Genomic DNA, 12,272 nt, shown 5'->3' with positions numbered 1-12,272 from the left:
AGCCTGGGCTGTAATAAAGTAAGGTAGTCACTAAATTCTAACAGTGTTGTTAATTTCTCTCATTATTCATCAAAAAAATACACACCTAAACTCCACAAATAAAACTGGAATTTTACTGTGCACAATGAAAATTTCAGGAAAAAAAAAAAACAACCAAAAACAAAGTCAATACACACACTTAACTTGCAAAAACAGCAACAACCAAGGAAAGGATAGACAGCCATGTCATTTCTATAGCTGGAGGCACGTTAAGTGTTTTAACCTCAGTTCCATTATGGAGTACAACTGTTTGTACAAGTGAAGGACACAGAAAGTCTGTAGTGAGTAGAAAATGAAGTCTGAAGGTTTCAGCCTGTTAGTACAATACGAGGAACATTATTAACTTTGGTCGTACAGAACAGTAGGTGAAAGAAAACTCAATGGCATCTCTATTCACTGCTACTGAATAGAAATCTGCAAGTCAGACTGCTGCAAGAAATAACACCAGGTGACAAGAACATCACTACACTATTTACTTACATTTATACATAAATGTAAGATTGGGCTACTGGGGTACTGACGCTGTGACAGATAGGACAGAAGGCATGAGCCAGCCTACCAGAGAGTATTGTTTCCCATAAAGTGTTTAAATTCCTTCTAAAGCTTGTTTGGACCCTACCAGCTCCTAGTCATGGCTGCACAACCCACAATACAAAACAGCATTAGACACATTTTTCTGAAAAACATGTTCACAAAAGCAAAAAAAAGTATGGAATAATTAGACAGGTGCATATCCATTGTCTTCATGCCTGAGGGCACATGGGGCCACCTTCTATTGTATGGAGTTGTTGGTATTTAGCATACAGAAAGGGTACAAAGGAAGGTGCCTGGGGTAAGGTTATGGCTCCAGAGTATGCAGACACACTGTCTTTGTGCTGCTTATGAAACAGGCTATGGTTGGTTGCATTTGGAAGGGGTCAGAAGCCAAGGGTTTACAACAGCAGTGTCACATAAAGAAGCTGGACACACACACACAACCCCACGAACGTACTGCCCACTTTTAATTCAAGTGCAATTTCGAAGTGCAACTAATTTTCAAAAATTAATTGAATTAATTAGCTCTTATAATTTGTAAGCAACTAATTATTTGACAATTTTAGTAGCATTTCAATATTATATCAAAAAGACAGGCCCCAAATTACTAAAATCTGTTAAGCCAACCTGCCAAATGCAATGTTTGTAAAGGCAGAGAAAAAGATAGAAACATTCTGGGAAAGGGTCGACAGTGTCTAAAAATGATCATCAGCTGCTACATAGCTAGAGAAAAAAAAAAAAAAAAAAATCTATCCTCAATCCACCTCAGATTGCAATATCAACTCAAAAACTGCCTGACCTGATGTACGTGGTTCTGGACTGAGTCAGGAACTAAAATGAGCACTTGAAGCCTTTTTAAATTGCTCATGTTATCAAATGCAGTGTGTCATAGTGTCACAGATCACATAAGTAAGGTTTTGAAAACCCCATGTGTCCTGACAAAAACTGGCCAGCATGTTCATGTTTTCTTGCTTCTCACACCCGATTTACCAAGCAGTTTCCATGCAAGTGTAGACAATGGCAAAGGAACAAAGTAAGTAGCTGCACTGATCAAATAACCAGTGATCCATGGCTATCGGGTTGGTGATACAGTGATGTAGCACTCTGAGCAGCAGCAGACAGGAGAAATATATAGATAACAACTCTAGCATCTTAAATTGTGGGTATGGAAGTATTTATTTAAAAAATAAAAGCACACAAACAATACCCTAATTGTGAATGTTTAAATGAAAAAATCCTACTATATAAAAGATGGGATTTTTTGTAGTTTTTTGTTTATGACATGATCATTAGCATTTTCAAATTACATTTCGATTTGCATTAGTGAGTTCATCAAAAATGTAACTGTAATGTGATGTTCATAACATTGAATTCTTGCGAAGCATAAACTGCAAAAGCAGACGAATGATCCTCCATCTGCCCACTTCCTCACGCCAGTTATTGGAGGCTCTGTAACGACTCTAGTGGCCAGGGTAAGTCTTGCGCTTCAGGGGTTCAGGCTTTAGGAAATGTCATGCAGGCAGGGTAGAAAGACCAGACCTTTTTCTGAGAGCCTATTATTAAGCACCATGGGACAACTTGGCTTGGCTTGCAATAGACACAAAAATCCCAGCAGGAGCAAGCTCAAACAGCTATAGCAGTGAGTCAGACACAAAGTGACTCTCGGCATCCCATAGGACAGACATCAACGTCACTTAGCCCAGATGAAGGAAGAGGCTATAACAGCCTGGCGTCATTATTAACAGTCCAAATTAGCTCACAGAGCTAGACAAGAAATACATGGCCATAGTTAATTATTTTCACTTCAGATTCCTCTGCACTCTGAACTTCTGTTTCTCAACACATCAAAAGTTTGCTTTGTAGGATTGGTGAGACTATATATGGTGAACTACCGTTATGTCACAAAAGTAATAATCTCCATATTATGATATACAGTAAACCCCCGAAATTCGCAGGGGTTACGGTTCCTAGAGCACCTGCAAATTGTGGAAAACTGAGAATTCTGCATGTAGAAAAAAAAAAAAAAACTCCCAAAACATTTTTATTTCAAACTCAGCTTAACACATTATTAGTAAATAAATTAGTGACCTAAATTAGTAAATGATATTGTTCTTAATAATTTTGCATTAAAACGCATGAAAAATTATATATTGCCACGAAAAAAGAAATAAAAAAATTGCAGATTATTTACGATTTCCACAAAATTGTGGGGGTTTCCGCAAACAATTATTAGCTAAGTTATAAGGAAAAATCCACGAACGACAGGCTGCGAACTCTGAACCACGGCTTTGCAGGGGTTGACCTACTGAAAATTTAAGAGAAAAGTAACCAGAAGTAACCAGGTGAGAATATCTGTTTTTGGTGAATGATAAATCATAAAACTTTATCACACTCATACAAACATTTACTCAATATAACAATTAAAAATCCTCATTGCTGATTTGCCAAATTGTCCACAATTGTCTAATACAAAGATGGGACAGCCAGTTTAACAAAAACATTACAGGAAAATCTGTATTGGTTAAAAAATAAGTCTTGTCTTATATAGGACTTGCACACCCGTAACTGTCACTTACACATTACTGCAAACTTAAAACACCATTGCAAAACAAAGTGAACATGCAAAAGGGAATGAGTTTTACTGTCAACTTAAAACTTAATGTTGACTGCGTATGACACATCAGAATAATAAAAATAGTTTAAATGTCTTCTGTTTTTAATTTGGCAGCATTATCTCTTTTGGGTTTTGGGGCTGCTGGTGTAAAACAGATGAGAAAGCCTGTGTGAAGGGGCGGGGGGACTGTCTAACACAGACCTTTCCTTAAAAAAGCTTAGGTTGATAAAGACACTGCAGAAAGAGGTCTAGCAAAGACACAAAAATAAACATTACATTTGCTTCGATGTTCCAATGAGAAAAAAGGTTTCTTCGCCCAAAACGTATTAGTTGATAATAATAAGCAGAGAATTATACTTTCTTCAGACCTGATATGCAATTTGAATTTAACATAAGGAAAAACGTACCACTGGCAGGTTATCATCCACTGGACTAGAAATACAGTTTAATGACTCATGCACACGTTAAAAAATGTAATTAGGCCTAGACTTAGATCTTACTGCTGGACTCTTCTTTAGAAGGGGAGATGTTTTCTTGGCAAAAAAGGCCTTAAACAGTCATAATCGGGAATGGTATTCATTTATAGGCAACAGTATAATTTAGAGAGCAGGTAGATCCAAGCCAGTTAGTAACAGTCTCAGGTTTAAGGATGGTAATTACTTCCATGTTCATAGCAACAGGACTGGACATGCTACAAGTTGCATAACTGGTTTATATGTTGTTTCCATTCTGCGGTGCATGAGACAAAGATAAGATGAGTAGAGTTGAATATAATACACCGATACATCCGACAGGTTTCTGTCCTCTGCTCCGCTTAAATGATCCGAGAAGCAACGAACAGGAAAAAGGACTTGAGCCACAAGGACACTTGTCTTTTCATGCAGTGTGGTGAAATGTGCTGATTAAGGGCACTCATCAGAGAAGAGACTGAAATGGCTTCGGAAGGACATATGTCAACAATAAATCAAAGCACAGACATAAAACTGCACTCTGCAGATAGCACTAGATAACGCTCCATGTTTAATATTTACTGGAGATGACAAACTGAAATGGGGAATATGGGTTTAACACTATAACTATGAACCATTTAATACCAGAGGGATGACAATTTGAAAATGGACTCCAACTACATACAAAACAGCAACACGCTCAGAGACCACATTCACACCCAGATCTATGCCCATGTCCAAAAGAATTTACTTAATTCTTATATACTTTAATTAAAAGTATATACATGAAACAAGGTCTGCATAACGCTGTCAGAAGCATATTCATCAGCTCATTATAGGTGTGACTGCATGACCAAATTTAAATTGTGTGTGTTAATGTGTTTTAAGTCACAAACATAAAATATAAACATAGGCTGTGAACTCAAAGTATATGGAAAAGACCTGTAGTGTGAAAACTGATTAAAAACAACATCTTGCCGGATGATGTTTTCTGCCGGATAGTAACTTTGGAGAAGTAATTTTGCACCACAGCAGGAAATGGCTTTAATACATCTATGAGCTGTTGATCAATATCAGTGACTAAAGAATTACTTTGCCAGGTACTGAGATTTATGGATTTCAAAGCTCTTTGCTCAGGTCTAAACCGGTCTGTGGTATTTCAACTATCGTTCAGAATCTCCTCTCTTCCTAATGAAGTATTATCTACTCCACAGTGTTCACCTATTTGTACACAATTCTTTGCAGTATAAAATCTTGTATTCTGCCTTCCTTATTCATTTCTATCAACTCTGTCTTATTAGTTCCCTCCCTAATTAGGAAGCTGCCAAATAGAGTACAAGTCCTCACTCTGTGGAAGAGGTCTTTGTTAGCACATTTCTGATTGCACTCACTGGCTAATAAACATTATACCAAAGCATACAAAAATAATTAGTATTCTTATTTATAATAACTTCCACAAATTCTGCATTTGTCTGTTACACACGCTACATGTATTTTTTTCACTATGTATTACAAGCCAGCTGACACATGCTGGTGCACCAGTTCATTTCAGGCAGATTTAGCTGGTAAATACTTTAAAGCAGTAATTCTGCAAAACCAAGCTTTAATTTCTGTTAAACAGGCAATAAATAATGAATTATAACAATTTTTATTTCTACACTTCAGTTGCTTTAAACTGCCATCATATGCAGCACTCGCCAAAGAGCTGATATAAAACAGTAAGAGGGGGAATAATTTGAACATGCACACTGAAGTGACATGAATAGTGCCCTTAATGAACAGACACACAAGCCTAATAAAATGGGTACTTCACATAAATGAGCAAGTGTTCAATTTAACAATGTGAATATCTGCAGTATGTGAACACGGACCCATGTCCCACGTTTTACATGTGTAGCTCCAAGTGTAAATAAATGTGAAAAGAGCTAGAAAGACATATTTAAGTAAAGGTATTTACGCAAAAACTCTCATTAGACACATTTATACACTTGATTACAATATTAAATCTGAAAAAAAAAAAAAAAACCCTCAATCCAAAATTTAACTGCTCATTTATACTGTTTACACTGTTCACGGTGACACAGTTCATCAATCACTTGGATTTATATGAACATTAGTAATGTCTAGATGGATTTGTGGCATCTAGCAGAATCCATCTTAATAGCACCACAAAAAATACAAATGCATGAAATTACATTTCGCAGTTATGCCATGAACACTACCACTCTTCACTTCCACCTTCTTAAATGTGTCTTTCACTCCACTAATGAGAAGCTGCTTTGCATGTGTTTTATGATTTTTCTTTCTGCTTATTGTGTACATTCAAACGACCAAAAGAAACCAGACAGTATCCAATAGCAAGATTCTGAAATGCTAGCCAGGCTGGCTGCCAGAGATCAATGTTGAGTGCCAAATTTGACATAATGACTACCACAGTATCAGATATTACAACTGGAGTGATCAGTTTTCTGGACAGTACTCATCTTTTTAACTAAAGGTTTCAGCAAACCTATAGAATTTTGGGGTTAGGACTTAACTTCTGTGCTCAGATATGAAGGCTAAAACAGAATATTTCACTATAAAAAATTTCCTCCAACAAAGCTGTTGATGGCTTAACATTTGTTTTCTTTATATCATTTAAGGAATGTTTTTGAAAGATTTTGTGGAGACTGTGTGACGTGTTCGTACTCCTAAGTGTGGTATCCACTGATCCCTCCCTCTGGTAGAGATGTCTACCTTTTCATCTCAGCTGCCACCTGCTTTATTAGCTTTGCTGTGTTTTGTGAGTTTCAATGTGTGTGACAGAATAAATCAGTTTAAAACAACAGTCTCCTTTAAAACAACACTTTCATTCATTTAAACTCCTGACCTGTGCCAGGCATTTACATGCTGAAAGTGACTAAAATGCAGCTAAAAATCCAGTTGGGTTAACTTGTTCTTACACTAGTTATGAGTACAGACTAGTACAAGTTATTAGTATTCGTATGAGGAGGCATTTAGTGAAAGGGAATTTAGACATGTTAAAACTGGCTCTGAATAAAATGAGGAGCACTTTTGGTATTTTGGTAGTCAGGCACCATCAGGCCTGCAAGATATGGGGAAAATCTGCAATCACACATCTGGGATTTATGTTCAGTACTACAATGACAATGTGCTTTGAGATTAATATTTCGGTGCATATTTTAGCTACACTCTTTTTGTCTTTCTTCTTTAATAGGTAAACAGTTACTGTTCAGCTGTTCCTGCTAAGTCTCAACAAAACTGATTGATGATGATCATAGAGTTTTAGGTCTTTTGTGATGTGTTTATTACACATGTTCATATTGAAATGACAATCAAAATATGACCATCATCATCATATCATTCACCACTAGGCACTATAAAAAAAACTACTTGGCATAGGCTATGATGTAGGCTTGACATATGAAACCAAAATTAATTAAATAATTATAGCAATTTGCAGGAAAACTTTATGTGTAACATATGTCATTACAATCTGAAACATAACCTCCCTAAGCCAGTCATTAAAGTTTGCACTTCTTGTCACTGAGTTCACTCACTTGGCTATTTGTTAGCATAGATGTGCAGTTATTTGCCATGTTGAGGACATACAAGCAGCCCGGGGCACTCTTTAAAACTTTCACAGACCCAGAGATCATAAGGAGGTTTGAGGTGCAGACCTGCAGAGTCATAACCACTGCCAGAGCGGTGAAAAAACATTTAAATTGCTTAACATATACTGTATTTTTCATATTCTGTTTGTTTCCAACGAATGCATTCACATACATTTCGTTTAAAACATAAAACATGGGAATAAGCATAGCATATGGAAATACTACGACATGGCCTCTGGCCTAATTTATATCAGTGGGGACATCTTCATTCAATTAATCCTCCTCATTACAATCATGCATTAATTAGGTAGTAATGCTTGCTAGCTCAATCAGACTATAGCCACATTATAGCAATATATTGACGAGACCATTATTACAGCTATGTCGGCCGATATTGCAGAACAGAAACTAGATTAGGGTTAAATAAATAGATTTTTTCGTTGTAAAATTTTTGACAGCGTACATGAGATCAATATCACAATTGTTTCCATATTTTATGTCTTCAAAAATCTAGTATGGCTGCGGCAATAAATAAATTCTCCCCTTCAGGGTCAAAATAGAAGCACCTTCAGCAATAGACTGACACAACAAAGCACCACTGAACACCACGAGAGATCCCTCCTCCCACTGGCCTTTTCTGTCTGCAATGCTTCTCTCACTGCTGGACACTGACAAGGGATTATTATCATACACCTCAAACTCAAGCCACTGTTGCTATTCATACACTTTTTCACTCGACTTTCCTACTTGCTTCCCGAGGCTTTTCTTCCCGTGTATTCACTGTATCCTTTCTTTTTCTGTATGTTTCAACGGCTGGTAAACTGTAATATAAAAAGATAGATAGATAGACCAGTCTGTGACACTTTCTTACAGACAGAATAGAGTAACCTAAATGCAGATTAATATACACATCTGAACCTGCCATCTTTTTTTAACATAGGCTTAATTTTAGTATGTCTGTTTACGTACATAGTATATTTACACTATGTGGAGTCTGTCCAACACTACAAGTTTGAGGTCAAAATGTTATTGATATTTTACTTTATAAAATCTGAATATGAAAATAAATGTTCATATTAAAGTCAGTACTCCATAGTTCTCTGCAATTTACTGTTACCTATTATATAAGTTTACAGAATATTGTTTTATTATCGATGACAAGCTGTATTGGCCCTGGCAGATTTAGTGACCTACTCCTATCCGCTATGTATATCTTCATTTCATTATCTATATTGTACAAAAATGTCTATCAGCATGACTACAGGCCTGTCTTCTTTGGCGGACATTTAGAAAAATATGCACACATGCAAATAACTTTAATGTCATGAAAATCCTCAACCTTAACGGTGCGCACTGTTAACAGCTGTGTAGTTACCAAACAAAGAGGGACTGCACTGTAAATGTTATGAATTTATGCAGTTAAGGATAGTACTGATCAAACCACTATAAAGTAAAGTTACTTTATAGTCTCCAGCTGCACGTAAGTGGTTTTTTACCTTCAATCTATGGATCATTGAAGGAGGAAGAAGCTATCGCACATTAGGAAGAGACATCTGTGGTGTACCAGAGCACACTACCAAGTATTCTGTTGCAACGGATTGCACTTTATAGATATTCAGATTCATATAGAACACACAAAATCATTAAGGTCTGATCTGTCGAGTTCATTTTGCAGCATGAAAGCGACCCCAAACATACAGCCAGAGTGATAAAGGACGATCTTCAGTGACATTAAGAGCAAGAGGTTCTGCAACAGATGGTCTGGAGTCCACGGAGCTCCGATCTCACATCATGCACTCAGCCTGAGATTACATGAATAGACACAAAACTGTGAGACTGGTTCTCCAAAATACTTAGAAAAACCGACCCGCCAAGTACCTAAGAAGTGCCTAGAAGATACTGGTTTGATGTTGACTGGTTTGTTAACTCGATTAAAGTGATCACTTTGAAAGCAGCCTCACTTTACCTTTAGTGCCTAAAACATATGCACGTCCAAACAGCTTTAACAGGGTTAAACCATATATTTAGTGGAAAGCCACAACAAACCTGCTGTGAAGACCAAAGTGCCGTCACACATTAGCTTACACAAGTTTCTGTCCTGGTCCATTCACAAAAATCTCTGCCAGGGCTTCGTCGTGTAGTGCCCGAATCGGAACCTCCCCAACGGGGCAAAAACATAAAACGTGGATGTTTTAGAGTTTAGCTTAGCCAGCTAGCTAATGAGCCAACCAACAGCGACTTTATACTAAGCAGATGTGTCGTTAGCATACAAGCTAACAGGGGTAGGCAGTCCAGAGACAGAGTCCACAACGAGCTTTGAAGTTCCTGCCTCCCCCCGTGGCTCTGTTTACAGAAGCCGGCGAGCCAAAGCACAGCAAAGACTTGAGGGCAAAGCGGTTGACCAAGATAAGACGTGACAAAAGAGAAAACGAGGACCGCTGGGGTTTTAATGTTGCTTTGCTGGTGAGAAACTGAACTGTGGAAATATGAGGACAGAGGGAGTCAACAAGACGGTAACACTTCACGTTAGCACGCTTACCTGCAGGATTAAAGGTGTCGTGCGAAGCCGGAGTTGGTTTAAGGACAACAGCTGTGTTTGTTTTCGGCTGGTCGGTAAGTTTTAAAGACTCCTGCTCTGCCTTAGCCAGGACCTCGGTTGATCCGAAGAGACTAGCAGGTTGTGCTTCCTCCGAGCCACAGGAGCGACTGACTACGGTTCAGTTTCTCACGGGAAAGGATACTTAGTATCGCGAGATAGGACGAGAGCTCGGCGATATCTGCGAACCAATCAAATTAGAGCCAAGCGTTTGTTTTGTTGGTGCTTTGTGTTGAAGTGTTGGGGAGAGTCTCTATGCAGTGTAAAGTGAAATAAAGGAAAATGTTGTGTCATCGTGTGAAATCACGTTAAAAATGACTGAGCCTTCTGGAAGACCACACAGCACTTGTGTTAAATTTCCCAAATTGATATTTCAATGACAAGTCTGGTGATTTTCCCAGACCAAAACTAACAATGAATTAATTTTACTCATAATTATGTAGGGTGTTCTTTGTTTCACATTTTTTTCATAGCTTATACTTAACACACTCAAAACGTCAAACAAGGTAGGATTGTTCAATTTTAGGCTTTAGGTTATAACCAAGTCATTTCATTATCACTATGTCTGGATTATATTTTTTTAAATAAGCGATTTTCCAGTGAATGCATATTTGAGGATCTGAAACCAGTGAATTTTGGCATAAATGTCTTAATTGAGTGTCCTGATCAGCTAATAGTTATGGTATATACCACATAACTGTGATATCCACAATGCTGCATGTCTCACATTCCCCCACAATCAACTTGAACAATTGATTTGCTCTTAAGTGACTACTCAGATACTCATTTTAGTTGTAGCATAACAGGTTTCTGGGTGCCTGGGGTAGGAGGTTAATCTGGCCATTCACACTGTTACACTGGATGGCCTGTTATTTCATTATTATGAACCTGGGCATCGTCCCACATATACCATCCACCTGTCAAAAATGATCATTTAAGCTCCCAGTGTATCTGCCACTAAAAACCGTCCCTGACAAATACACAGCTCACTATAAACATTTGTTTAGAACTGCAGCACCCAGCTGTTTGGGAAATAGCTTAGACATGCTTGAAAACCAAAAGTGTATATTCATGACACATTTTCAGAGATTAACATCTTCACTGGCAACAAATGCAATCTGGGGCAATGCCAACAAATAAGTAAGGGAAGTTGTTGGCAGTAATGTAGAAAAACATAGACAGTAACATAGTGTAGCAAATCACTTAGCCATTAAGCATTTTCTGATTTTTTTAAGAAATAGAAATAGTATAGAAAAAAGGAGCATATTTATTCAACCTATTTTCTTGGAAGAACACATAGGACCAGGAGCTTTCTTTTAAAAGGTGTGCCAAGTTCACATCATGAAATCAATACAACTTTAAAAAGTCAACATGCAGTAATGAAAGAAACTAACATAACCAGAAATAAATGAATCCAGTGGCAGAAATAAGTTTTTAGAATTATCTGAATTTATGTATAAAATTATCTTAAAATATTGTCACATATTCAACTAATTTTCAAGTATGGATTAACTAATAACACACAAATTGTTGTATTGATCATATCACATACCTCATTCAAGGGTTCACAGTGTAGGTTGGAAAAAGCACGCGAACTGAACCCTTAGGCTAAGGATCTTAACAAAAGCTAATTGGAGTCAAGCATTAGCAAACCTGGAGTCCAATCAATGAAACTCCAACAAGATTGGAGGAGTGGATAACAGCTACTCTGAGACATCTTGAGTTTGGTATTCATAAAAAGCATCTGCTAATGTCTAACAAAAACAAAACAAAACAAAAAAAAAGACTTATGGTCAAGAGTAGTTGATTTGCATAAAGCTGGAAAGGATTACAAAGTAATCTCAAAGAGTTTAAATATTCATCAGTCCACAGTTAGACAAATTGTCTATAAAAGGACATGATTTATTACTGCGGCTACTTCCCCTAGAAGTGGGCGCCCAGCTACAATGACTCCAGAGTCACAAAGCAGAAGGCCCAGTGCAGTAAAAAAGAACAACAGAAGTGTAACAACTGAAGGCTCACTGAAGCACTGTTCATTAATCTACCATATGCAAATCATGGTGCATGGTTGTATGGAACATAGTGTCCATGCCAGGACACCACAGAGGAGGCTGCTGCTCCAAAAAAAAAAAAAAAAAAAAGACATCCCTGCATGTTTCTTTGTTCACATGTTCATTTTCCAAAATGCCTTGATACACCACAGTACTAAAGTCTTGAAACCATTTTTAAATTGTTTTGGAAGAGCACACAGCATTGCACATTATGTAAAAAGGACACTGCATGCCAACATACAAACATCATCTAAACAGCAAAGTATATGGAACCTCATGATTTGGGGCTGCTTTTGCTGCCTCTGGGCCTGGACAGGATAATGTCAGGGTGGCTGCAGCTAAAGCTTAGTAGAAGTTCAGTGATGCAGAAGGATG

General features: G+C 37.5%; 1 protein-coding gene across 2 annotated transcripts in view; it reads right to left on the bottom strand.

Annotated features, from left to right (window-relative positions):
- Positions 1-9,963, bottom strand: part of glceb (glucuronic acid epimerase b) — a 44,777-nt gene extending 34,814 nt beyond the window's left edge. For both annotated transcript variants that reach the window (XM_026319940.1, XM_026319939.1), the window contains exon 1: positions 9,790-9,963. The gene's annotated coding sequence lies outside the window, so the exon portion shown is untranslated. The remainder of the gene's footprint in view (positions 1-9,789) is intronic.
- Between the last annotated feature and the right edge of the window lie 2,309 nt (positions 9,964-12,272).

Source organism: Mastacembelus armatus, chromosome 3 (genome assembly GCF_900324485.2).
Source record: "Mastacembelus armatus chromosome 3, fMasArm1.2, whole genome shotgun sequence".
Taxonomy (NCBI): Eukaryota; Metazoa; Chordata; class Actinopteri; order Synbranchiformes; family Mastacembelidae; genus Mastacembelus; species Mastacembelus armatus.
This window is presented reverse-complemented; position numbering and strand designations above follow the sequence as displayed.